This window comes from Bidens hawaiensis, unplaced genomic scaffold (genome assembly GCF_021521415.1).
Source record: "Bidens hawaiensis isolate Kalapana, Puna unplaced genomic scaffold, B.hawaiensis_p1.1 tig00011830_1, whole genome shotgun sequence".
In the NCBI taxonomy this organism is placed as follows: domain Eukaryota; kingdom Viridiplantae; phylum Streptophyta; class Magnoliopsida; order Asterales; family Asteraceae; genus Bidens; species Bidens hawaiensis.
The window spans coordinates 54,610-80,164 of record NW_027491942.1 but is presented as its reverse complement, the minus strand read 5'-3'; positions in this window follow the sequence as shown (position 1 = coordinate 80,164).

Here is a 25,555-nt window from a genome sequence, read left to right as displayed (position 1 = left end):
AAAGAGGTAATCACTCATAAACTCGGCCTTGATTTATCTATTAAACCCGTCCATCAGAACCGAAGAAAATTCATTCCTGAAAGGAACAAGATCATACAAGAAGAAGTAGAAAAACTTTATAAGGCCGGTATAATCAGAGAAGTTAAGTATCCTCGATGGTTAGCTAATGTGGTTGTTGTTTCTAAAAAGAATGGAAAGTGGAGGGTGTGTATCGATTTTACTGATTTAAACAAGGCATGCCCCAAGGATCCTTTCCCATTACCACATATAGATTCCATGGTGGATGCAACGGCAGGACATGAAATGCTTACCTTTATGGATGCTTCCTCTGGATTCCAACAAATTCAGATGGAACCATCTGATCAAGAGGGTACAACATTCATGACTCCTACCGGCATTACCTGTTATACTGCTATGCCATTTGGACTAAGAAATGCAGGGGCAACATATCAAAGACTAATCAACATGATGTTCAAGGATCAGTTGGGCAAGACTATGGAAATATACATAGACGATATGGTGGTAAAATCAAAGAAAGCTGAGGATCACCTTAGAGACCTCGAGGAAGCATTCAATATCCTCGACCAATATCACATTAAATTGAATCCGTCAAAATGCCACTTTGGTGTTAAGGCTGGAAAGTTTCTGGGATATATGGTGACTAAAATAGGAATTGAAGCAAGCCCCAAGCAAATTGAAGCCATCCTCAATTTGAAATCTCCTGCAAATGCAAAGGATGTCCAAAGGCTTACGGGAAGAATAGTTGCTCTCAATAGGTTCATCTCAAGATCCTCCGAGAAGTGCAAGGACTTCTATGACATCCTTAGGAAGAATAAGAAATTTGAATGGACGGAAAAGCATGACGTTGCGCTTACAGCCTTGAAGGATTACTTATCCTCAGCTCCAGCTCTAATGAAGCCTGTGAATGGAGAATCCTTATACGAGACCTAGCTGTCTCAGGAAACGCTGTAAGTGATGTCCTTGTGAAGGATCATGAAGGTAAACAACATCCCGTTTATTATCTAAGTAAAATTCTTTTAAATGCAGAAGCCAGGTATTCTCATTTAGAAAAATTAATTCTTGCTTTGATTATGGCCTCAACCAAGTTGAAACACTATTTTGAAACACATACTATTATTTTGAGAACTAACTATCCTGTTAAGAATGTGCTTAGAAAACCAGAAATGTCAGGTAGAATGGCCAAGTGGGTTGTGAAGCTGAGTGCATATGATATTCAGTATGAGCCTAGAACAGCCATTAAATCACAAGCGCTTGCAGACTTTGTGGCTGATTTCAGTAGTGACATGCAAAATAAAGCTGATCTAGAAGTCCAACAACTAGAAGAGACTAAGGATCCTTGGATACTCTTCACAGATGGTGCTTCCAACGTAAGAGGAACATGATTAGGGATCCTACTGAAATCGCCACTGGGGGACATATTACCCCAGTCTATAGCCTGTGAGTTCCAAGCAACGAACAACGAGTCAGAGTATGAAGCTTTGATCGCAGGTTTGCAATTAGATAAGTGCATGAGGATCAGGTATCTTCAAGTATATATAGATTCATTATTGATTGCTAACCACTTTAATGGCTCATATGCTGTTAAAGGTGAAAAACTAATCAAATATCTAGATGTTGTGAAGGAATTAGCAAAATCCTTCGAATTGTTTAGTATTATACAGGTACCAAGGGTAGAAAATGCCGGGGCAGATGCTTTGGCAAATTTTGCCTCATCTCTGAAAATTCCAGAAGACACGAAGATTCCAATCATTCATGTTCTCTCACCAGCAATAGAAGAACAACAAGTTGGGGAGATAACAACTGACCATCGTACTTTGGGATCCATCATCCTCAAACAACCAAGGATCCTGGATCCTCCCAATCAAAAAATACATTCGAGATGGAGAAATTCCAGCCACAGAGAACCCGAAGTCTTTCAAACTCAAGGTATCACAATACATTTTATTACATGATGTGCTATATAGGAAATCTCTTGCAAGTCCATACTTAAGGTGCATCGAGGATCCTGAAATTCAAGAGGTGCTCAAAGATTTTCACGAAGGTGATTGTGGTAATCACACTGGAGGTAGAGCTCTATTTTCTAGGATTCTAAGAACAGGATACTTCTGGCCAACCATGAAGAGAGATGCCATGGAATACTCAAAGAAATGTGATGCTTGTCAAAGGCATGGAAACATATTACATCAACCAGCAGAACCTATGTATCCTATATCCTCATCATGGCCTTTTATGAAGTGGGGCATGGATATTGTGGGTAAACTACCTAAGGCACCAGGAGGAAAAGTATTCATGCTTGCAATGACTGATTACTTTTCAAAGTGGATAGAAGAATCTTTTGTTCAAGTACGCGAAAAAGAGGTGATATCTTTCATTAAAAGAAATATTATTACTAGATTTGGTATCCCTTCAGAAATTATTTGTCACAATGGTTCCCAGTTTATCGAGAAGAGAACCACTAACTTTTGTAACAGTTGGGGCATCAAGATGAGCACTTCTACACGAGTTCATCCTCAAGCCAATTGTCAAGCAGAGTCAAGCAACAAGATTATCATCAACAACTTGAAGAAGAAGCTAGGATCCAAGAATGGCAAGTGGGCTTAGGAACTTCCTTATGTCCTTTAGGCTGACAGGATAACACCCAAGAATGCAACAGGTCAGGCACCCTTCTTATTGGTGTTTGGATGGTGGTCCCTACAGCCAGAACAAGCATCCGTGATCCTGAGGCCAATGAAGAAATCCTTCTTGAAGACTTGGATACCGTTGAAGAACTTAGAGACCTAGCCAAGATCAGAATGGCGGCATATCAACAAAGGGTAGCTGGGGCATACAACAAAAATATAAGGCTCAAAAGTGTTAGTGCATAGAAATTTAACACTGTGGATATGTTATCCTGGCATATGTTTTGGATCAGTTATCCTTAGCGTGTGTTCCAGATCCCGTCAGGATCATGGATCCACAGTACTTATTATTTACTAACGGTTGTTCTCATGTGTAGTCTTATATTTAGCAGGTATAACGGTTAGAAGACTCAGTATATCCACTAACTTGCAGTCAAGAAGATATTGACGTGTCTGGATCAATTATCCTTCTGAAGAGTTCCAGAGCTATGTCAGGATCATGGATCCTCGGAATTTGGTGATATTAACTGTTGTTTCTTATATGAAGGCTGATATTTATCAAGTGTAACGGCTAGAAGACCTGGTCTACCACCTATTTCGCAGCCTGAGTGATGGAGCACGTGGTCAAAGTGGCTGTTACGATTATATTGAAAACATGGCGGATTTTTAAGGATTATTAATTCATAGTCTTTATTATTAATAACTCCCTTGAGTTATTATCTTTTATATATAATGGAGATTGTTAGGACACACATGTACTATCACACACACATTAGAGCAGAAACAAACATTCTCTCTACTCACTAGTTTACCTTGTATTCTCGATCATCAACTCCACAAACGCTTGTAACTACCTTTTATTATCAATATACTTGACGGTGATAGTTTTCACCGTCCGAGGGTTTTTTTTGTGCCGGAGATTACGATAATCACGTACTAACCGACCAAAAGTTACCTTGTTGATCCTTGACCGAAGAGATTCGACCAACGATTACCTCGTTAATCCTTGACTGAAGCAATTCGTCCAAAGATTACCTTGTTAAGTTTTGACCGTAGTAAGATTATCGTGATTAAGGGTTTTTTCCCTCGTGATCAAACCTTTGTGTTCACCAATATTACGATTACACACTTGTCATTATCGTGTTAGCACTATACCTCACTTTTACGAATTTGGATACTTGATCCTTAGCAGATTTTTGTCCAAAACAATTTGGCGCCCACCGTGGGGCAATTGGTGCTATAATCTATTTCCTATCAATTTTCAACTTTTCATACCCATATCACCATCAATGGCCTCTCAATCAACCTCTGCTTCATCAACCATGCCATCCTCGGTTTCTCTCTCATCAAGAACTTTGCCACCGATGCCTCCTCTAATTACGGGATCACCAAGGACCACCGCGGCTGGAAACAAGACACAAATTCCAGTCTTCCAGAGCTCAAAAACCACTGCTGCCACTTCGGTGGTCAAATATAACAATGATGTTTCTGCTATGTTTTCACAGGTTAAGGCATACATGGTGCAACATAACATAACCAACCAGAGGATCCTACATGAAATTGAACATCTCAAGAAAAGAGACCAGCGGAGGATTAGACTCCCTTGATGCCTAGGGTGCTGGATTTCACTACTCCAGAATCCGTGGCTCAACAAACTCAAGGATCCTCGATCCTTCAGCAAGGATCATCCATCCTTCAACCAGTGTCCATGGGTCAACAAACTCAAGGGTCCTCGTTCTTTCAGCCAGGATCATCTATCCTTCAACAAGGGTCCGAGGGTCAACAAACTCAAGGATCCTCGTTCTTTCAGCCAGGATCATCTATCCTTCAACACGGGTCCATGGGTCAGCAAACTTGAGGATCCTCGTTCCTTCAACAAGGATCATTCATCCTTCAACCTGGATCCTCTGGGTTGTATCTTCAAGGATCATTCGGCTCCCAACCTCAAGGATCCTTCTGGCAGAATCAAGGATCCTCAGGAATTCACCATCAAAGATCTTCTGAGGTCCATAAAGGGGACATCATCCCCATGCAGACCATTGCCTCTGGTGGACCTGCTACTGTAGCAGATGCCTCTTATCTTAACTACACTTCTGGGATGCCAACGTTCAACCAACCAAGAAGTAACGCCTATAATCGCATATCCTCAGACACTAACCTTGGCTCTATGCAGGATACAGGTATCAATCAGGCTATGGCTAGGGAACTTCAGAAGCTTAAGGATATGATATTCAGCGTGCCAAGAGTGGTCCGTCTAATTCCTGAAATACCAGAAGGGAGCCACAAGCTGTCTAGATTTGCTCCTCCGATATGCGATGCGGAGATCCCGAAACGCTTTCAAACCCCCGACATGAATGTGTATGATGGGACCACTAATCCGGAATAACACGTAACTTAGTATAGGGAAAGGATGGAGATCAATCCAATTCCTGAAAGAATCAAGGAAGCTTGTCTATGCAAGGGTTTCGGATCCACACTAACAGGATCTGCACTTAAATGGCTGCTAAGTCTTCCTCCTTATTCTGTTACATCTTTTTCACATTTAGCTAACTTGTTCAACAGCCAGTTTTCTTGTAGTAGGAAATTTGAGAAGTTAACTAGTGATTTATATAGAGTTGTCCAACCTTATGATGAATCCTTAAAGGATTTTGTTACAAGGTTTGGCAGGGAAGCCCTAGAAATACCTAATCTTGATATGGCTACGGCTGCTGAAGCATTCAAGATGAGAATTCAAAGAGGCTCCCCATTTTATGACGATCTTGTGATGACTCCGTGCAGGACCTTAGATGAAGTCAGGAACAGGGCGTTAAGATTCATCCGATTAGAAGACGATAAAACGATCCAGGATCATCTTGGGGGACAAACGAAACAAGAATTCCCCGACAAGAATAAAGGACCCTCATACAGGAACAACAATTCGAAGCCACACGCCAAGTTCAACAATCAAAACGTACGAGCAGTCGAAGGAGATGACGATGAAGACTATCCTTGCATCTCTGACTATTGTTTCTCTGTGGGCACTCATGGCTTGATCTGTGCCATGAAGGACCTAGGGGAAAAATCAAGGTGGCCCCGAAAGAAAGAGAAGACAACCGCGTTCAAGGACAAGTCTAAGTGGTGTGCTTTTCACGAAGACTTTGACCACATGATAGACGAGTGCATCGGCTTAAGAAGGGAAATTGGATACCTCCTGAGCAAGGGTCACTTTAAAGAACTCTTGGGAAGGAAGAAATCCAAGATCCAGGATCCTGAAGATCTTCCACAGAAAGCAACACCACCACCACAAGATGCTCATGTAATCAACTTCGTCCCCCGAGATTATGACATATTTCAAACCTGTTGTTCTGCAGAAGTAGAAACCACAGAAGAATTCGAGTTGGATGATGAAAGAAGACCGCTCATCCCCACTACTCGAGTAACTGAACAGAGAATCTTTTTCAATTCAAGGATCCAAGATCCTCATCAGGACAAGTTGAATGTGCAAGCGGTCAATTTCATCTCAGGAGGTTCAGACATATGTGGAACTTCTTTCTCCGCAGCAAAAAGACTCGCCAAATAGATAAAGATGGATAACGGAGATCGACCAATAGTGTCAACCACCTTAACAACAGACAAGAGGATCTTCCTCGATGAAGAAGACAAGCTGAACATTCAGGATCCTCATTATAACGGTTTGATTATTACTTTATTTATTTCTAACCATTATGTACGCAGGATCCTAGTAACGGTGGCAGCTCAGTCAACATTATCCAACATGATGTCCTCAAGAAGATGAACATCCCGGATTCAGAAATCATTCCTAGAACATCGGTGCTGGTCGGTTTCAGTGGAGAAACCAAGAAGACATTGGGGGACATCAACCTCCCAATCTATATTGAAGGGTTAAATTCATATCAAAAATTTTGTATTATTGATAACCTTTCTTGTTACAATGTTATTTTAGGCAGGCCCTGGCTGCATAGAATGAAGGCGGTGGCCTCAACTTACTACCAATGCATCAAATTACCTACTCCGTGGGGAGTTGTGAAGATAGTTGGTGATCAGGCAGAGGCCAAGAACTATTATTCTTCATCGATGAAGCCAACGACCAAGCAAACTATAGCATAGCAATTACAGCAACATCCTAGGGACGTGCCGGAAGCTCGAGAGAAAGACCTTAAAGAAGTATCTTTGGACCCCGAGGATCCAGAGATAAAGGTGTTCCTAGGATCCAGTATCCCTAGCAAAATCGAGGAGGATCTCATATCCTTCTTTGGGAGAAGAAAATCTACCTTTGCCTTCAAGCACTCAGACATGACAGGTATTTCAAAGGAGGTAATTACTCATAAGTTAGGCCTTGATTTGTCAATTAAACCCGTCCATCAGAAGCGAAGAAAATTCGCTCCTGAGAGGAACGCGATCATACAAGAAGAGGTTGAAAAACTTCTTAAGGCCGGTATGATCAGAGAGGTTCAATATCCTCGATGGCTAGCTAATGTGGTCGTTGTTATAAAAAAGAATGGAAAGTGGAGGGTGTATGTCGATTTTACCGATTTAAACAAGGCATGCCCCAAGGATCCTTTCCCATTACCACATATAGATTCCATGGTGGATGCAATGGTAGCACATGAAATGCTTACTTTTATGGATGCTTCCCCTGGATTTCAACAAATTCAGATGTAACCATCTGATCAAGAGGATACAACATTCATGACTCCTACCGGCATATACTGCTATACTGCTATGCCGTTTGGACTAAGAAATGCAGGGGCAACATACCAAAGACTAGTCAACATGATGTTCAAGGATCAGTTGGGAAAGACTATGGAAGCATACATAGATGATATGGTGGTAAAGTCGAAGAAAGCTGAGGATCACCTTAGAGACCTCGAGGAAGCATTCAATATCCTCGACCAGTATAACATGAAATTAAATCCGTCAAAATGCCACTTTGGTGTTAAGGCTGGAAAGTTTCTGGGATATATGGTGACTAAAAGAGGAATTGAAGCAAGCCCCGAACAGATTGAAGCCATCCTCAATTTGAAATCTCCTGGAAATGCAAAGGATGTCCAAAGGCTCACGGGAAGAATAGCTGCTCTCAATAGGTTCATCTCAAGATCCTCCGAGAAGTGCAAGGACTTCTATGGCATCCTTAGGAAGAATAAGAAGTTTGAGTGGACGGAAAAACATGAGGCTGCGCTTACAGCCTTGAAGGATTACTTATCCTCAGCACCGGCTCTGATGAAACCTGTGGATGGAGAATACTTATACCTCTACCTAGCTGTGTCAGGTAATGCTGTAAGTGCCGTTCTTGTAAAGGATCACGATGGTGAACAACATCCCGTTTATTATGTAAGTAAAAGTCTCTTAGACGCAGAGGTCAGGTATTCTCACCTTGAAAAATTAATTCTTGATTTGATTATGGCCTCAACCAAGTTGAGACACTATTTTGAAACACATACTATTATTTTGAGAACTAACTATCCTGTTAAGAATGTGCTTCGAAAACCAGAAATGTCAGGTAGAATGGCCAAGTGGGCTGTGAAGCTGAGTGCATATGATATTCAGTATGAGCCTAGAACACCATTAAATCACAAGCGCTTGCAGACTTTGTGGCTGATTTCAGTAGTGACATGCAAAATGAAGCTGATCTAGAAGTCCAACAACTTGAAGAAACCAAGGATCCTTGGATCCTCTTCACAGATGGGGCATCCAATGTAAGAGGAACAGGTTTGGGAATACTACTAAAATCGCCACATGGGGACATAATACCCCAGTCCATTGTATGTGCATTCCAAACCACCAACAATGAGGCAGAATATAAAGCACTTATCGCAGGTTTACTCTTAGCTAAACAGATGACGATCAGGTATCTTCAAGTTTATATAGACTCTTTACTTATAACTAACCACTTTAACGGTTCTTATACTGTGAAAGGTGAGAATATGGTCAAATATTTAGAAATTGTGAAGGAATTGGCAAAATCCTTCGAATTGTTTAGTATAATACAGGTACCAAGGGAAGAGAATGTTGGGGCAGATGCCTTAGCAAACTTAGCATCATTGTTGAAGATCCCGGATGATGTAAAGATACCCATCATTCATATATTATCTCCGGCAATTGGAGAACAAGAATCCATGAAGATAACAGTGGATTTCACAGGAGAACATACGGATCCTCCATCCTCTTCAAAAGTAGGATCTTGGATCCTTACAATCAAAAATTTCCTGCAAGATGGAGAGATCCCTACAGGGGAAAATCCTAAAGCTTTCAGATTAAAGGTATCACAATTCATTATTTTACAAGATATTGTGTATAGAAAATCTCTTGCAGGTCCATACTTGAGGTGCATTGAGGATCCTGAAATCCAAGAGGTGCTCAAAGATTTTCATGAAGGTGACTGTGCTAATCACACCGGAGGTAGATCTCTGTTTTCTAGGATTCTAAGAACAGGATACTTCTAGCCAACAATGAAGAGAGATGCCATGGAATACTCAAAGAAATGTGATGCTTGTCAAAGGCATGCAAACATCCTACATCAACCAGCAGAACCTATGTATCCTATATCCTCATCATGGCCTTTCATGAAGTGGGGCATGGATATTGTGGGTAAACTACCTAAGGCACCAGGAGGAAAAGTGTTTATTCTTGCTATGACAGACTACTTCTCTAAATGGATTGAAGCAGAAGCATTCGTGCAAATCCGAGAAAGGGAAGTTATATCCTTTATTAAAAGAAATATTATAACTAGATTTGGTATCCCTTCTGAAGTTGTTTGTGACAATGGTTCCCAGTTTATCGGGAAAAGAACCACTAACTTTTGTGATAGTTGGGGCATCAAGATGATTACCTCTACTCCAGTACATCCTCAAGCTAATGGTCAAGCGGAGTCTAGCAACATGATAATCATCAACAACTTAAAGAAGAAGCTAGGATCAAAGTTGGCTGAAGAGCTACCTTATGTCCTTTGGGCTGACAGGACAACACCCAAGAATGCAACAAGCCAGACACCCTTTTCATTGGTGTTTGGATCAGAAGCAGTAGTCCCTACATAAATGGTGGTCCCTACAGCCAGAACAAGCATCCGTGATCCTGAGGCCAATGAAGAAATCCTTCTTGAAGACTTGGATACCGTTGAAGAACTCAAAGACCTAGCCAAGATCAGAATGACAGCTTATCAACAAAGGGTAGCTGGGGCATACAACAAGAATATAAGAACCATAAGATTTCAAGAAGGAAATTTAGTTTTGAGGAAAGCCTTCCAAAATACTACCAATCCGGCTGATGGAAAGTTAGCACCCCAAATGGGAAGGAACTTATTAGATCGAGTCAGAGGCAGCAAAGGGGGCATATCATTTGCTCACAATGGAGGGCAGCAGATTACCAAGAGCATGGAATGCTATCCATCTCAAGAAGTATTTTATCTTTTCTATGTTTTTAAGTAACAATGCAGATTTCAATAAGAGGTTCAATGTATAAGAGGTTGGCCACATCTCCCTCACGCTTAAGGTACATTGCTATTTTCCTTGTCCTAGCCCACGATTGGATATGACCCCCGATGGTCATATCCTCCAAGATTTAAAGGTTTTCACCTTTCTTATAAATTAGAGTTTCTACACTCTCTCCTGGAGTGCACGCTATCCAACGTATAGTCAGGGGCAGCGGGACCAGTACATTCTTAGTGGTTGACAATTTCGTTGCTTTTGGCTATATGGAGGATCCTACGATTTATGGTAGATGTACCATACCACCGGTTTATAACGTTTTCAAGTTATCTCAAAACAAAGGTTTCTAACATTTTCATGTTAGCTAAGGTTTATAACGTTTTCACGTTATCTCACGTTTGGGCTAAATCCCGGTTTGGGCGAGTCCCCAGTTAACATCCGTATTTGGGCCTGTTCCCAATTTTGGGCTTGTCCCCAGTTCACGGGCTTGTCCCCAGATTACACGGGCTTGTCCCTAGTTGCACGGGCTTGTCCCTAGTTTATTTTTTAGGCTTGTCCCCAGTTTATTGGGTCTAATCCCAAATAATATCATAAGTTATTTGCATCAGGTATCATAAATTAGATTCTGAGGATCACCGAAGGATCAATACTTATGGATTCAAAATCCTTAAATTCAGTTTTATAAGGATTGCAAAAGGATCAATACTTATGGTAACTTAGGTCTAAGCAGACCTTACGGTATGATTTCTGTTTATCGGTTTACACTTATTTGATTTCAGTTTATATCTCCATAGATATAAGGATTCATTATTCTCAATCTATTTTTATAAGGATTTAAGATCCTGGTTTATTTTTGCAAGGATATTTTATCCTAAAAACTTTTTACTAAAGAATATTTCTCAAAACTTTTAACAAGACTAAAGCTATATAAACACAAACTTTCAAAATAGCAGGCAATCAACAGATAGTTAAAAGATACTATTTATTAAACTTACTTGCAATTACCAAAAAATCTTTAACCCAGATTTCACTATTCAAAAAATGGACCATCCACCAGGGTTACACAGATGTTACTAGTTGTTCAGGATTTGCAGGAAAAAGGATATACAGCCAGAAGGGAAGTTCCCAAGGAAACTCCATTGACATGTGACAATTATATCCAGCTTGTCAAATCTCATATGTTTTTGCAGGAAGTTTGAATTCAAAGGCAAAATGACAGCTGTGATCTTATCACAACCGCCATTTTGGGGGCAATTGTTAGTGCACAGAAATTTGACACTGTGGATATGTTATCCTGGCATATGTTTTGGATCAGTTATCCTTAGCGTGTGTTCCAGATCTCGTCAGGATCAAGGATCCACAGTACTTATTATTTACTAACGGTTGTTCTCATGTGTAGTCTTATATTTATCAGGTATAACGGTTAGAAGACTCAGTCTATCCACTAACTTGCAGTCAAGAAGATATTGACGTGTCTGGATCAATTATCCTTCTGAAGAGTTCCAGAGCTATGTCAGGATCATGGATCCTCGGAATTTGGTGATATTAACGGGTTTCTTATATGAAGGCTAATATTTATCAAGTGTAACGGCTAGAAGACCTGGTCTACCACCTATTTCGCAGCCTGAGTGATGGAGCACGTGGTCAAAGTGGCTGTTACGATTATATTGAAGACATGGCGGATTTTTAGGGATTATTAATTAATAGTCTTTATTATTAATAACTCCCTTGAGTTATTATCTTTTATATATAATGGAGATTGTGATCAGTTAGGACACACATGTACTATCACAAACACATTAGAGCAGAAGCAAACATTCTCTCTACTCACTAGTTTACCTTGTATTCTTGATCATCAACTCCACAAACACTTGTAACTACCTTTTATTATCAATATACTTGACGGTGATAGTTTTCACCGTCCGATGGTTTTTTGTGCCGGAGATTACGATAATCATGTACTAACCGACCAAAAGTTACCTTGTTGATCCTTGACCGAATAGATTCGACCAACGATTACCTCGTTAATCCTTGACCGAAGCAATTCGTCCAAAGATTACCTTATTAAGTTTTGACCGTAGTAAGATTATCGTGAATAAAGGTTTTTTCCCTCGTGATCAAACCTTTGTGTTCACCAATATTACGATTACACACTTGTCATTATCGTGTTAGCACTATATCTCACTTTTACGAATTTGAATACTTGATCCTTAGCAGATTTTTGTCCAAAACAAGAAGATTTCATAAAGGAGATCTAGTCTTGAGGAAAGCTTTCCAAAACACGTACTAACCGACCAAAAGTTACCTTGTTGATCCTTGACCGAAGAGATTCGACCAACGATTACCTCGTTAATCCTTGACCGAAGTAATTCGTCCAAAGATTACCTTGTTAAGTTTTGACTGTAGTAAGATTATCGTGATTAATGGATTTTTCCCTCGTGATCAAACCTTTGTGTTCACCAATATTACGATTACACACTTGTCATTATCGTGTTAGCACTATACCTCACTTTTACGAATTTGGATACTTGATCCTTAGCAGATTTTTGTCCAAAAAAAGAAGATTTCAAGAAGGAGATCTAGTCTTAAGGAAAGCTTTCCAAAACACAACTAATCCAGCGGATGGAAAGCTAGCACCCAAATGGGAAGGCCCCTACTTGATCGATTCAGAAGCTGGAAAGAGGGCATATCACTTGCTAACTATGGAAGGCAACAGGTTACCCAGAGCATGGAACGCTATCCATCTCAAAAAGTATTTTTTATAGTCAGGATCTAGTATCCTTCGAAAATCAAGCATCCATCTAGGATCAAGGATCCTAAAATTGGTAATATCTATCTGATCACTTATTCATTTCATATTCTTGTTATTTTAAGGATAATGTATTCTTAACATTTATCTCTTCCAAGTTTTTAAGTAACAATGCAGATTTCAATAAGAGGTTCAATGTCTAAGAGGTTGGCCACCTCTCCCTCACACTTAAGGTACATTGAAATTTTCCTTGGCCTAGCCCACGATTGGATATGACCCCCGATGGTCATATCCTCCAAGGTTTAAAGGTTTTCACCTTTCTTATAAATTAGAGTTTCTACACTCTCGCCTGGAGCGCACGCTATCCAACGTATAGTCCGGGGCAGTGGGACCAGTACACGCTTAGTGGCTGACAATTTCGTTGCTTTCGGCTATATGGAGGATCCTACGATTTATGGTAGATGTACCATACCACCGGTTTATAACGTTTTCACGTTATCTTAAGACAAAGGTTTCTAACATTTTCATGTTAGCTAAGGTTTATAACGTTTTCACGTTATCTCACGTTTGGGCTAAATCCTGGTTTGGGCTAGTCCCCAGTTAACATCCGTATTTGGGCTTGTCCCCAGTTTTGGGCTTGTCCGCGGTTTTTGGGCTTGTCCCCAGTTCACGGGCTTGTCCCCAGATTACACGGTCTTGTTCCCAGTTCACGGACTTGTCCCCAGATTACACGGGCTTGTCCCCAGATTTTGGGCTTGTCCCCAGTTCACGGGCTTGTCCCCATATTACACGGGCTTGTCCCCAGTTTATTTTTTGGGCTTGTCCCCAGTTCATTGGGTCTAATCCTAGATAATATCATAAGTTATTTGCATCAGGTATCATAAATTAGATTATGAGGATCACCGAAGGATCAATACTTATGGATTCAAAATCCTTAAATTCAGTTTTATAAGGATTGCAAAAGGATCAGTACTTATGGTAACTTAGGTCTAACCAGACCTTAAGGTATGATTTCTGTTTATCGATTTACACTAATTTGATTTCAGTTTATATCTTCATAGATATAAGGATTCATTATTCTCAATCTATTTTTATAAGGATTTAAGATCCTAGTTTATTTTTGCAAGGATATTCTATCCTAAAAACTTTTTACTAAATAATATTTCTCAAAACTTTCAACAAGTCTAAATCTATATCAGAAAAACTTTCAAAATAACAGACAATCAACAGATAGTTAAAAGATACTATTAAACTTACTTGCAATTACCAAAAATCTTAACCCGGATTTCACCATTCAAAAAATGGACCATCCACCCGGGTTAAACAGGTGTTACTAGTTGTTCATGATTTGCAAGGAGAAGGATATACAGCCAAAAGGGAAGTTCCCAAGGAAACTCGATTTATATATGACAATTATATCCAGCTTGTCAAATCTCATATGTTTTTGCAGGAAGTTTGAATTCAAAGGCAAAATGACAGCTGTGATCTTATCACAACCGCCATTTTGGGGGCAATTGTTAGTGCACAGAAATTTGAAACTGTGGATATGTTATCCTGGCATATGTTTTGGATCTGTTATCCTTAGCGTGTGTTTCAGATCCCGTTAGGATCAAGGATCCACAGTACTTATTATTTATTAACGGTTGTTCTCATGTGTAGTCTTATATTTAGCAGGTATAACGGTTAGAAGACTCAGTCTATCCACTAACTTGCAGTCAAGAAGATAGTGACGTGTCTGGATCAATTATCCTTCTGAAGAGTTCCAGAGCTATGTCAGGATCATGGATCCTCGTTATTTGGTGATATTAACGGTTGTTTCTTATATGAAGGTTGATATTTATCAAGTGTAACGGCTCCAAGACCTAGTCTACCCCCTATTTCGCAGCTTGAGTGATGGAGCACATGGTCAAAGTGGCTGTTACGATTATATTGAAGACATGGCGGATTTTTAGGGATTATTAGTTAATAGTCTTATTACTCATAACTCCCTTGAGTTATTATCTTTTATATATAATGGAGATTGTGATCAGTTAGAAGACACATGTACTAACACACACACACTAGAGCAGAAACTAGCATTCTCTCTAAACTCTAGCTTACTTTGTAATCTCGATCATATACTCCACCGCACTTGTAACCATCTTTTATTTATCAATATAATTAACGGTGATAGTTTTCACCGTCCGGGGGCTTTTTGTGCCAGAGACCACGATAATCACATACTCATCGACCAAAGGTTACCTTGTTGATCATTGACTAAAGTAATTCGACCATAGATTATCCTATTAATCCTTGACCGAAGTTATTTTACCAAAGATTACCTTGATAAGTTTTTACCGAAGTAAGACTATCTTGGTTAAGGGTTTTTTCCCTCGTGATAAAACCTTTGTGTTCACCAATACTACGCTTATACACTTGCCATTATCGAGTTAGCACCTTACCTCATATAACAGATTTGGATACTTGTTCCTTAGAAGATTTTTGTCCAAAACACTAATCTTGCTCAAACTACGAAACATAATCATACTAGACTTTTAATTTATTTAATAATAAATAAATAGATAACTTTGACATTTATTCAACTTGGTCCATGAACCATTGGGGTCCTTCAAGTTGGTATTACGCCAAGTTTTACACTCCTTCTCAATATCGACTTCCATTATTCCTCCAAGATCTTTCACACCTTGTAAAGCCCGCACCTCTTTAAGATTGATTCTTGAATTCGACTTCATAACACTACCAACTGATTTCTTTTCCTGTTAACAACTAAGCTAGCTTCGAGGTTACCATTGTTTAGATTGCATCACCCGGTTTTAAATGGGAAACAACTTTTACTTTCTCAATTTCAAGACCAACTATCACGGTATTCAAAGCACTTCTTCCATCTTCACTTGATGCACGCTCTGTATAGAACTTAACTCCTTCAGTCATTCAATTAGTCAGATCACCCGAACTTTGAATGAAACTCATGCAAAATCCAACATAAACTTTGTTGGTTTGTTGATATTCAACCTTTCTTATTCCATCATGACAACCCACAAGATGAGACGGAACCACCTCATCATGCACTTCATCCAAGAAGGGGTCTTTTTCGTCTTGTTCGGTTATTGTCACCCTTACGTCTTGATCAATCATACTTTCTCCTTCAACCACAATTTACTCATCATCTAGACTCAAAATAACATTAGATTATTTCAAGGTTACCTTCAACGGATTCGACTCTGACACTACTTCTTGACTTGTCCACTAACAAGAGCTTACTTCAAACCATTCATCTACCATGTTCAATTTGACGTCGGTTATGGCTGTAAATGCATATTCTTTTTTAACTTTAGCCATATTAGCCTCCACATCCCACGATTCTACTTCTTTAACAGCAGCTGCATTACCTTCTTCTGTAGGTTCTTGACAGTATTTTGTCATATGCATTTTTCGTCCACGATTATGGCACTTAAAAGGAAACTGCTTTGGTTGGTACCTTGATTCCTTGTGTCGGTTCTTTTCGCCCGATGAATCTTCTTTAGAGTTTTCAACTCGACTATTTTCGTTCCATTCTTTTCTTCCTCATTCGTTCATGTCTCATTCTCCTTACTCTTGTCTTTCTCGCCACAACGGTTCTTATTTTGTTGAACTGATGCTTCTCCTTTCTTTCGACATACAAGGCTTCGTACTCGGTTTTAATTGACACATAGGCAAACTGTTTTGCCAAGGCTTCTTGCCCGGCAAGAATATTCTAGAACTCGGTGATACTTAGTCGGGTCGCCCACCCTTGGATGGCGGTCAAGAAACTACAGTACTTCGCTTTTAAACTGTGGATGAGTATCCGCTTCATATGAGCATCACTAACCCGAGACTGTGGATCGAGTTCTCCAATCTTAGGAAATAGATTCTTCACTTAGTGAAAGTATTGTGCAATCAGAAGATCTCCTTGGGAAACTGCCATCAACTCAACTTCGACTAGTTGCAATCAATCATTGATCTTCTTTATATTTAAGGTCTCCAGCGTATCTCACGCTTGTTTTGGGTATTCGAATTCTTGAATGTGATCAAGAACATCATCATCAACCATTTTCCTAATGATAAACATCGCCCGACTCGCTTTCACCTAGCACTACCCGATAACACCATTAACATCGTTCGTGGATTGTCTCGTCTCAGTAACGTTCGTTACCTGCCAACGATCTTGACCTTGAAGATAGGATTTAACGTAAATCGACCATTGTTTGTAGTTGCTTTCATTCAGTTTCTTGATTCCTCCTACTTGTAATTCAGCCATTGTATCGTATTTGTTGATCTTCGTACGATTCTTGTTGCGACCAGAAACACACTCCAACCGGATTTTGAATGATTTAAGATATTCGCATCAAAACCCACGGCTTCTTTGAACTTCCCAAAGAAATAATTAATAAACTCTATTATATTATTCCTATATTTTGGTGATCACTTTCGTGGCCAGTAAGTTAATTCGCACAAAACACAATTAAGTTATGTTTATGGCTCTATATATATCTCGAACAAAACAAATGCTATTTGGCTTTGTGACGGTTGTGGAACTCAAAATTTCAGACTTTCAGTCGATCCGTTGATAATAATGGCGAAGATTTTTCTCGCTTTTGAATACGAACTTGCGAATGGCTCTCAATCGATTTTCAAGTGCTCCTCGTAGAGATCTTGAACGTATCTTGCCTACGTTCGGTTTCTTGGCTTCTTATGCATTTGATTGGAACTACTATTGCAATCAAGGGTTGTCGCAGATCGGAAACACGAGCCATTATGTTAGGCTCTGATACCACTTGTTAAACTTTAAACAAGTGAACCAAGAACACCAAACACAATAGTTGCATAAAACGTTTATGCGATCTTTTTATTAATAAGATTCAAGAACGAAACACACTACAAACTAAAAATTAAACTTTTGATGGGTTTATATAACACCCAGAATTCTAAGCCTACTCAAACTAGGAAACGTAATCATAGTAGACTACTAATTTATTTAATAATAAATAAATAGATAAATTTGACACCAAGTTAACTTGGTCCATGAACTTTAGATCTCCACTAAACCGCCCTTAGAGATATTCCATACCACCCTTATACTTTTTGTATTAACCATTCGAGTCCTTTAACTTGGTATTGCACCAAATTTTACCTTATCTATCAGCGTTCGAGCGATCCTTGTTAAAGCAATGTTACAAAGACTCATGGTATACTACTTCTTCGTATTGAAGGTTCCGAGTAAGGTTGTGGAGGCCTTAGAAGGAATCATGAAACGGTTTCTTCGGGGTGGGACAAACAATAACTCAAAAGTTCATTGGGTCGCTTAGGATAAAGTGGAACCCCTAAAAAGACTAGGAGGATTAAGGTTATGCAAGTTTGATGTATAAACAAATGCTCCTCTCAAAATGGGCATGGAGGTTAAAGCGGATAAAAAGGGTTTGTAAGAGAAAGTTAACAAAGTCGCTCGCTTGTCTAGAAATGGTGGAGATGTTGTCCAGGTCAACAACGATATTCATGGGGCATGGAATTTAGTGGCTAAAAATTTATCATTGCTTGAGGTGGAAGGGGTAATGATACATTTCTTGATTAAAGGAAAGATGGGGGATGGTAGCAACAGTCAATTTTGGTGAGATTATTGGTATGAAGGTTCTTTACTTAAAAATGGTTTCCCAAATATATTCCTGCCAGATAAAAATAAAAGTTGTAGACTTAAAGAGAGAATTTGGTGGTCGAACAACCACATAGTGTGGCGATGGAAGTGGTGGAGGGAACTTTAATCTCCGTCTGAATGGGCTAACTGGGAGGAATTATTTAAAGTGCTTTCTGCGGTTAATGGGAACATAGGCGAAGATACTTGGATATGGCTTGGAGATAATCCAGGCGTGTTCTTGGTAAAATCAGTAAAAAAAATGTGATAATCACTCCCAATTTTGGTTCAGAACATCTGGCCTCAATTTGGTGTGATTTTTTCTTCGAGATGCGTTCTGTGTGACTCCAAGATCAATTCGGTGGATCATATTCTTACAGGGTGTTTTTCCGCGACGGTAGTATGGTAACACATTAGTGCGTGGTGCAAAATTCCCTAATTTTTGATTTCTCACCTAAGATTTTTTAAATCTACAATCCAAGGATATGTGAGTATGAAAAGAAAGTCCTACATGAGATTTTGATTATAACTAGTTGGAGGATTTTGAAGTCAAGAAACGAAAAACTTAACGAAGATAAAGACACCAAAATTGAAGAGGTTATCTGTGACGTTAAGAATATGAGCCTTTTGTGGCTGAAGAATAAGCTGAAGGGCTTTTCACAGGGATTTTCCGGGAGTTAGGCTAATTGGTGCAAAAATGCTTAGATTTAGTTTGGTTTTTGTTTTCGGTTTGGTTGTGGCTTCTCTGATCTCTATGGAGGGTCCTGTTCTTTGGTCTTGATTGCTTGTATTTTGTTTGTCGGTTATTGAAATGTACAGTTAAAAAAACATAGATCTCTACTGTTTATTAGTTTAGTTTATAAACAATTATGAGTGACACCTCTCTCTCTCTCTCTCTCTCTCTATATATATATATATAGGGGTGATCATACCTAATGAAGTTAGTAGGTTCAGGTTTAATTACAAGTGAAATGAAATAATATAAACGAAAATTACAAATTTAAAACTATTAGACTAAACCGCAGATTTAGATAGACCATAAAGACGAAAACCACAGTTTACTCTTTTTTTTATTATAAAATATAGATACTTATAAAAGAATAAATTACATAAGTCATTTAAGTTATAAAGACTGAAAATTGAAAATTCATCATTTTGGTTATCAAATATAGTAATTGGACATTATAATTGTAAATATTTAGGACGCTATAAGTGTATAACTTTAAATGATTTATTTGTTTAGAGATTTGTACCTTTTGTTGTTAAATAAATCAAGAATTTAATGATTTTAAAATAATTTTTTTAATCGAATTCGAATTGAATCCATTTACATTCGATTCAGTTCGAATTTCCTAATCTCTCATGCATCTCTCTTTTTCCAAAAGATAAAAATCGATTTGCATATATAATATCTTTTTTATTTTATATATTTTTAAAAATAAAATTTGAGAGTTCCAAAGTTTAAAATGATTAACGAAATTCCATTTGATACCTACTAACACATGCAAACATAATAATTGCAATTATTATTATCATGCTTCTTTGCAAATTTTATTAGAAATACTTATCTACGAGTTACAACATATTTAACTAAATAAACAAAAATTAATTTAAATCCTTTTAAAAATAATATTCAAAAAAAGTCCTTGATAAAAATACAAAAATTTGTGTTTTAGATACTCGTTTTTGAGTATTGAGAATAGTAAAACAAATTGTATACAAATATTTTTTGGTAACTGGGCTTTGAAACGAGGCCCACTGGAGAATCGGGTATCCGTGCATCGGAGCTGAGCAGGTGATCAACGAGGCCCACCATTTACGGGTTGGACCGACCCGCTTTTTCTTGAAACTATTATTATTATTATTATTATTATTATTATTATTATTATTCAGGCTGGGTCTTGGGTATGGAGTTGGGTTGGGTTGGGTCTCGAGTATGGAGTCGAGTTGGGTCTTTGATTGGATTTGGTATTAGATTTGCGTAATTGGTTTGTAGCATTGTTGGTTCTGCTTGGGAAAAAATGGTGTTGTTGCAAAAATGGAGTTTGGGTTGTGGCTCACGGGTGGCGGAAATGACATGTGAAACAGTTTTTCATTTGTTTGGGTCATTTGTATGATTTTTGTTTTGGAAGGTTGTAAAAATAATAAAACGTTTGTTAAAGGATTGATGTAGTTTTTGGAAGGTGAGTAGATTAATGGGTTAAAAGATTAAAAAATATCATTATTTTACATTGGCTTTTTTGGTTTTCTTTTTTATCTAACCGTTGATCAAGTAGAGCAAAGGGGTGCTAGTGGTTCACAGGTATGTGGCATCATGTGTCATATATATTACATCGTTCAAGCAGTGGTCAATGGCGGATTAAATAATTTATTTTAGTGGGTCATTATTTCTAGATGCTTTAATTTTCATAAAATCAAAAAAAAAAAATTTTGGGTTAGAATCTCAACCATTCACACTGATTTTGATGTTTCAAGTTCTGAATTAACTAAAGATCTCAAACTTTAATCATCATCCTCATGTCATTGAAGCAGTAGCCAATTGCAATTTCCAGAATAGTTCAAATGCATCCAAAAATACAAAACCGACCTACTTTATACTTTCTTTCTTTCTTTTTTTCGGTTGCAAACTTTTTTTCTTGAATTATTGAAGGAAAAAAAGAAACTTAAACACGTGTTCTTTGGCTATTTATCAAATTCCTTCCTTTTGGACTTCCTTTTTGGCACGTATTATCTTAAGACTTTCATGCAGCGCTAATTAAGATAGTAAGATTCCTCTCTATGTTACACCCTTCAATTCGAGACTCGTAGGCGTATAATAATATAATAAGTGTTTCTATAGCATTACCCTATACATACTACAACATTAACTCTATTATATTATATTTTAAAGTTTGCAGAAACAAGCTCACGCGGTCGAAAAAAATTAGGATCTCAACAAAAAGAAATTGAAAGTAGTTTCATAGTACGTCTTGTATTTTTGAAAGTTTTAATGATTTGTAGAATTTCTTCCAAGTTTAACACTGTATGAGTAAATTTCTTTTAGGATATAGATAATTTTATATGAATACCCAATATTAAAGTGTCTCATTGTAAAGTTGTTAACTTAGACAACGCTTCAACACATTCTTCTCGACCACATTCATACCTAGCTAGTCAGCATGCCACATGTATCAATTCTTTCTTTATCCAGGCATAATTTTACCCTCAACACTATCATGCTCATTCTTCCTACATGCAACCTACTTTTTATCATTTAAATGTGTTGTGAGACAAAAAACAAAAAACGAGTAGCCACAAACACACCCCCAAGTGTATCTATACCCCAACGCTGTTTGTGGGGAGTTGGCTTGCCAGCTTGGACGTGTTGGTGTTGTTTCATCCGCAATGCAGATAGTCTTATAATATTGAAGCCACATGTTTCTTATAATTTTTTTATACGCGCATTTTGTCACCTAACCCTACTTTCACATCTTTATTATGTACAATGCTTGGGTTTTCAAAGTGCGATGGCGAGAAAGGGGATGCGAAAGAGAGGTAAACATCTGAAAGCAAGTTTGAGAAATAAAATCTAATTTAGGTGAAAAGAAAGTGTGATAACCAATATTGTCTACAATAATTTATTGACCTCCATCATATTCACCTGCTTGTTATTATTATACTTTTAATTCATTCAAAGAAATGGGCAGCCTTAATTATCCTAAAAGTTTTCAAGAATCACTTTTGGGACAAATTTCAAATGTTGTTAATGTGAATGCGTCACGTAAAGCTAGTTGCTTTAAAGTGAGAGAGAGAGAGAGAGAGGGAGTAAAATATTGTTTGCAATGGAGAATAAACCCCTGAATTTCACATGTTCTTGGCTTCTTGTTTCTTATGGACAAACACAATGTTAAGTGCTTTTATGATCTTTATCCTTAATTTCACCTTTCGCATCGTTCTAGTAACTATTTTCCTTATCATTTTTGATATTTGTGTCATATCATTTGGCCTTCGTAATTTGAAAAGTGATGCTGACTACTAACTACTCCATTCTTGGTAACCGGGTCATAACATGGAGTCCTCTTGTAAGTTCAAAAATGTTTAACCGAATGTAAAATAGTTGTTGAAAACTAGCACTATTAAACAAAAGCTAACACCGACATATTCATCAGTAATTACTTGTTTTTTTGGAACGTCAAAATTTCATTAAAACAAACTAACAAGGCACTAGAAGCCAAACACAAAATCGTGTCACGACTTAAAAAATTGAACAAACACCAATCATTCCACACGGTGTGCTTAAAGCTAGAAAGATCGATTTTTAATCCAAAGAAAGCTAACCGTTTTGATGTCCTCTAATGTCGTAGATAAGCAAACTGGTTTATTGCTAACGGATTTTACAAAAAATCCTAAAACACTTGTTGATAATCTCTCATTAATCACCTACACATTATCAACAAGCATTGTAAACCACAAAAAAGAACTAAAAAAGTTTATAATATATGCAGATTATCCCTTGATATTTAGCAAGGGTCAACGAGTCAAGAACGAATTGATAATAGAAACACAAACGAGCACATGATATTTAGGCTAAACCTCTCGTATTATTATAATCAAGAAACTGACTCAAAACTTGAATACAATGATCCCTCTCATCGTACAATAACCCTAACCATGGCTATGTATTTATAGGGTGACCCAAACTTTAATACAATTACCAAATATATTTATAGGGTGACCCAAACTTCAAGTCTCGACTTCGGGTTGTTGAACGTAACCCTTTGCCACGAGTCTTACTTTATATTTATTAATTGAACCATCTACATTTCTTTTCACCTTGAAAACCCACTTCAATCTGATAGCTTTAGCCCCCCCCCCCCTTTCTCGGTAACTCGGTCAATTTCCATGTGTCGTTTCGTTTAATTGAATCTGATTCCGTTTGCATAGCTTTTATCCACTTCGGTTTGGATTTTGGTTCACCAAAATTCCTTGGTTCACCTTCTTCTAACAAAAGAAGTTCAATGTCCTCCACTTCTGAACATAAGACATAATAATTGAATTTAACCTTTCGATCGGAACATGTGTAGATCTTCGAAAGTTAATTTATGGTTTATTAATTGTTGTTGTCACTAAATCAATTGCTGATGTCTCTAAACTTGTGGCTGAGTAGTTGGAATTAGCGACTAGGGTATCAAAATCAGTCGCTAAAGGTGCTGATGGGCTGTCTGAATTAGCGACAGAAGTCGTTGCTGATTTTGTTGTTGAATATGGCGACAAAGCTGAATGGTCGTCGCTAATATTGTTGCTTTCAATAAGCTCGGTTACCACTTGCCCGACTCCGGTATCAATAACCATGTTCCAATCAACCCAAAGTAAACCCGGTGCTAGCTATGTTTCTTAATTGTTTTGCCTCGAACTAGGCCAAATCCACCCCTTCTTCTCGTCAAATACCGCATCACGAGCTATCACAACCTTCTGGGTCTTTTGATCGAACAACTGATAATATTTGGACTCGTTCTCGATTCCGATAAGTACTAAACTCCTCGAACGACCGTCGATCTTTTTCAAGTGAGCTCCCATTATCTTTGTATATGCCACACAACCGAATACTTTTAAATTAGCAATATTCGGTTTATTTTATTTTAACTTCTCGTATGGCGTTTTCTCTTTTAAGGCACGAGTAGGAATCTGATTCTCAATGTACGTTGGATGTCAGATTTATTGGAAATAATGGACCGGTTCGGTTAATTTAACGCAGCCGACCAAATTACGACCAGTGAGAGTTACACCTTGGCCAACGAACTAAAATTCACTTAAATTGTTAACCGGTAAACGACGAATATAAATTTGACGGAATTATTATTTATAATAGTTATAAATAATATAATTTATTTACCAATAAAATAAACTTGTTCGGGCTTTAAACGGGTTGGCCTTTGAGCCCGATTAGGATTTAATACTTATTAGATTATGATTATTATTATTATTATATATAGAGATATATTATAATAACCTAAAACCTAATCGATGAAAAAAGAAACAGAAAAGGTGCCTCCACCAAACTCCAAGAAAGAGGGAGCATTAGCTCCATTCCACGTTTTGGTTTTTCACGGAAAAAACTACCGTCGCAACAACCCATTGGCCACCATCGTACGACGTAGCATAACTCGTGCCGTCCTCTGCTGCTGCCCGCTTACAGCCAACGTTGTTGCCCGCTTACAGCCGACGTTGCTGCCTCTCGCACCACCATCACACTCCGTTTGTTTGGTTCGTCAACTAGCAACGTTCGTTGAACCTCGGTGTCTCAACCGGTTATTCATTAACCGAGGTAAAATTAAATATTGTTGATTTATATTTAATCTAATTTTTTTGATTTTTGCTCGTATTGTTTGTAACCGGATCCTGTACGGTTCCTAAAAGTGTTGATTATTGATTTTAATATTCCGCTGCATAATATTTTATTAATAGGATTAATAACTATGAAACCTATATAATTAAAACCGGGTTTTAAAGTTAAACTGTTGACTGATCACCATTGGAACCCAACAGTGGTATTAGAGCCTTAGTTACAACATACGAGTCGAATCCGGTCTTTTCACGGGATCTATATTTTAAACTTCAAGCTAGTTGAAGTTTTTGATCTAGATAATTTTTAGGGCAATCTTGGTTAGGTCAAAGTTTTTTTTTTTTTGTTTATTTTATTTGACCAAAATATTGCCCGATTTTATTTTTATTGAATATGTAAAACTGGCCTGACTATTGTGTGTTTGGTAGTTTGGTTTTTGATTTGGCCATATCTATGGTTCAAAAGTTGTATTTAATTTTTCAGTTTATGTTTTATGGTTTTTGGCCACTTTGATGGTTCGAAATTGTAATAGATAAGGTTTGGTTTTTCATTATATGTATTTTATAATATTGTAATGAAGAATACCCGAAGGAAAACCAACGACGAGCTCACGGAGTTCTTGAAGTCAGTGGGAGTTAACAAAGATGACGGGATGCACCAAAAGTCCAGCCTTGTGGTTGTTTTGTGTTGTGACCCATTGACCCGGTTGGTCTTGCTAATAGGCTTTAGCAAGATCAATCACCTATTTTGACCATTTAAGATTTACATATTCTTGTC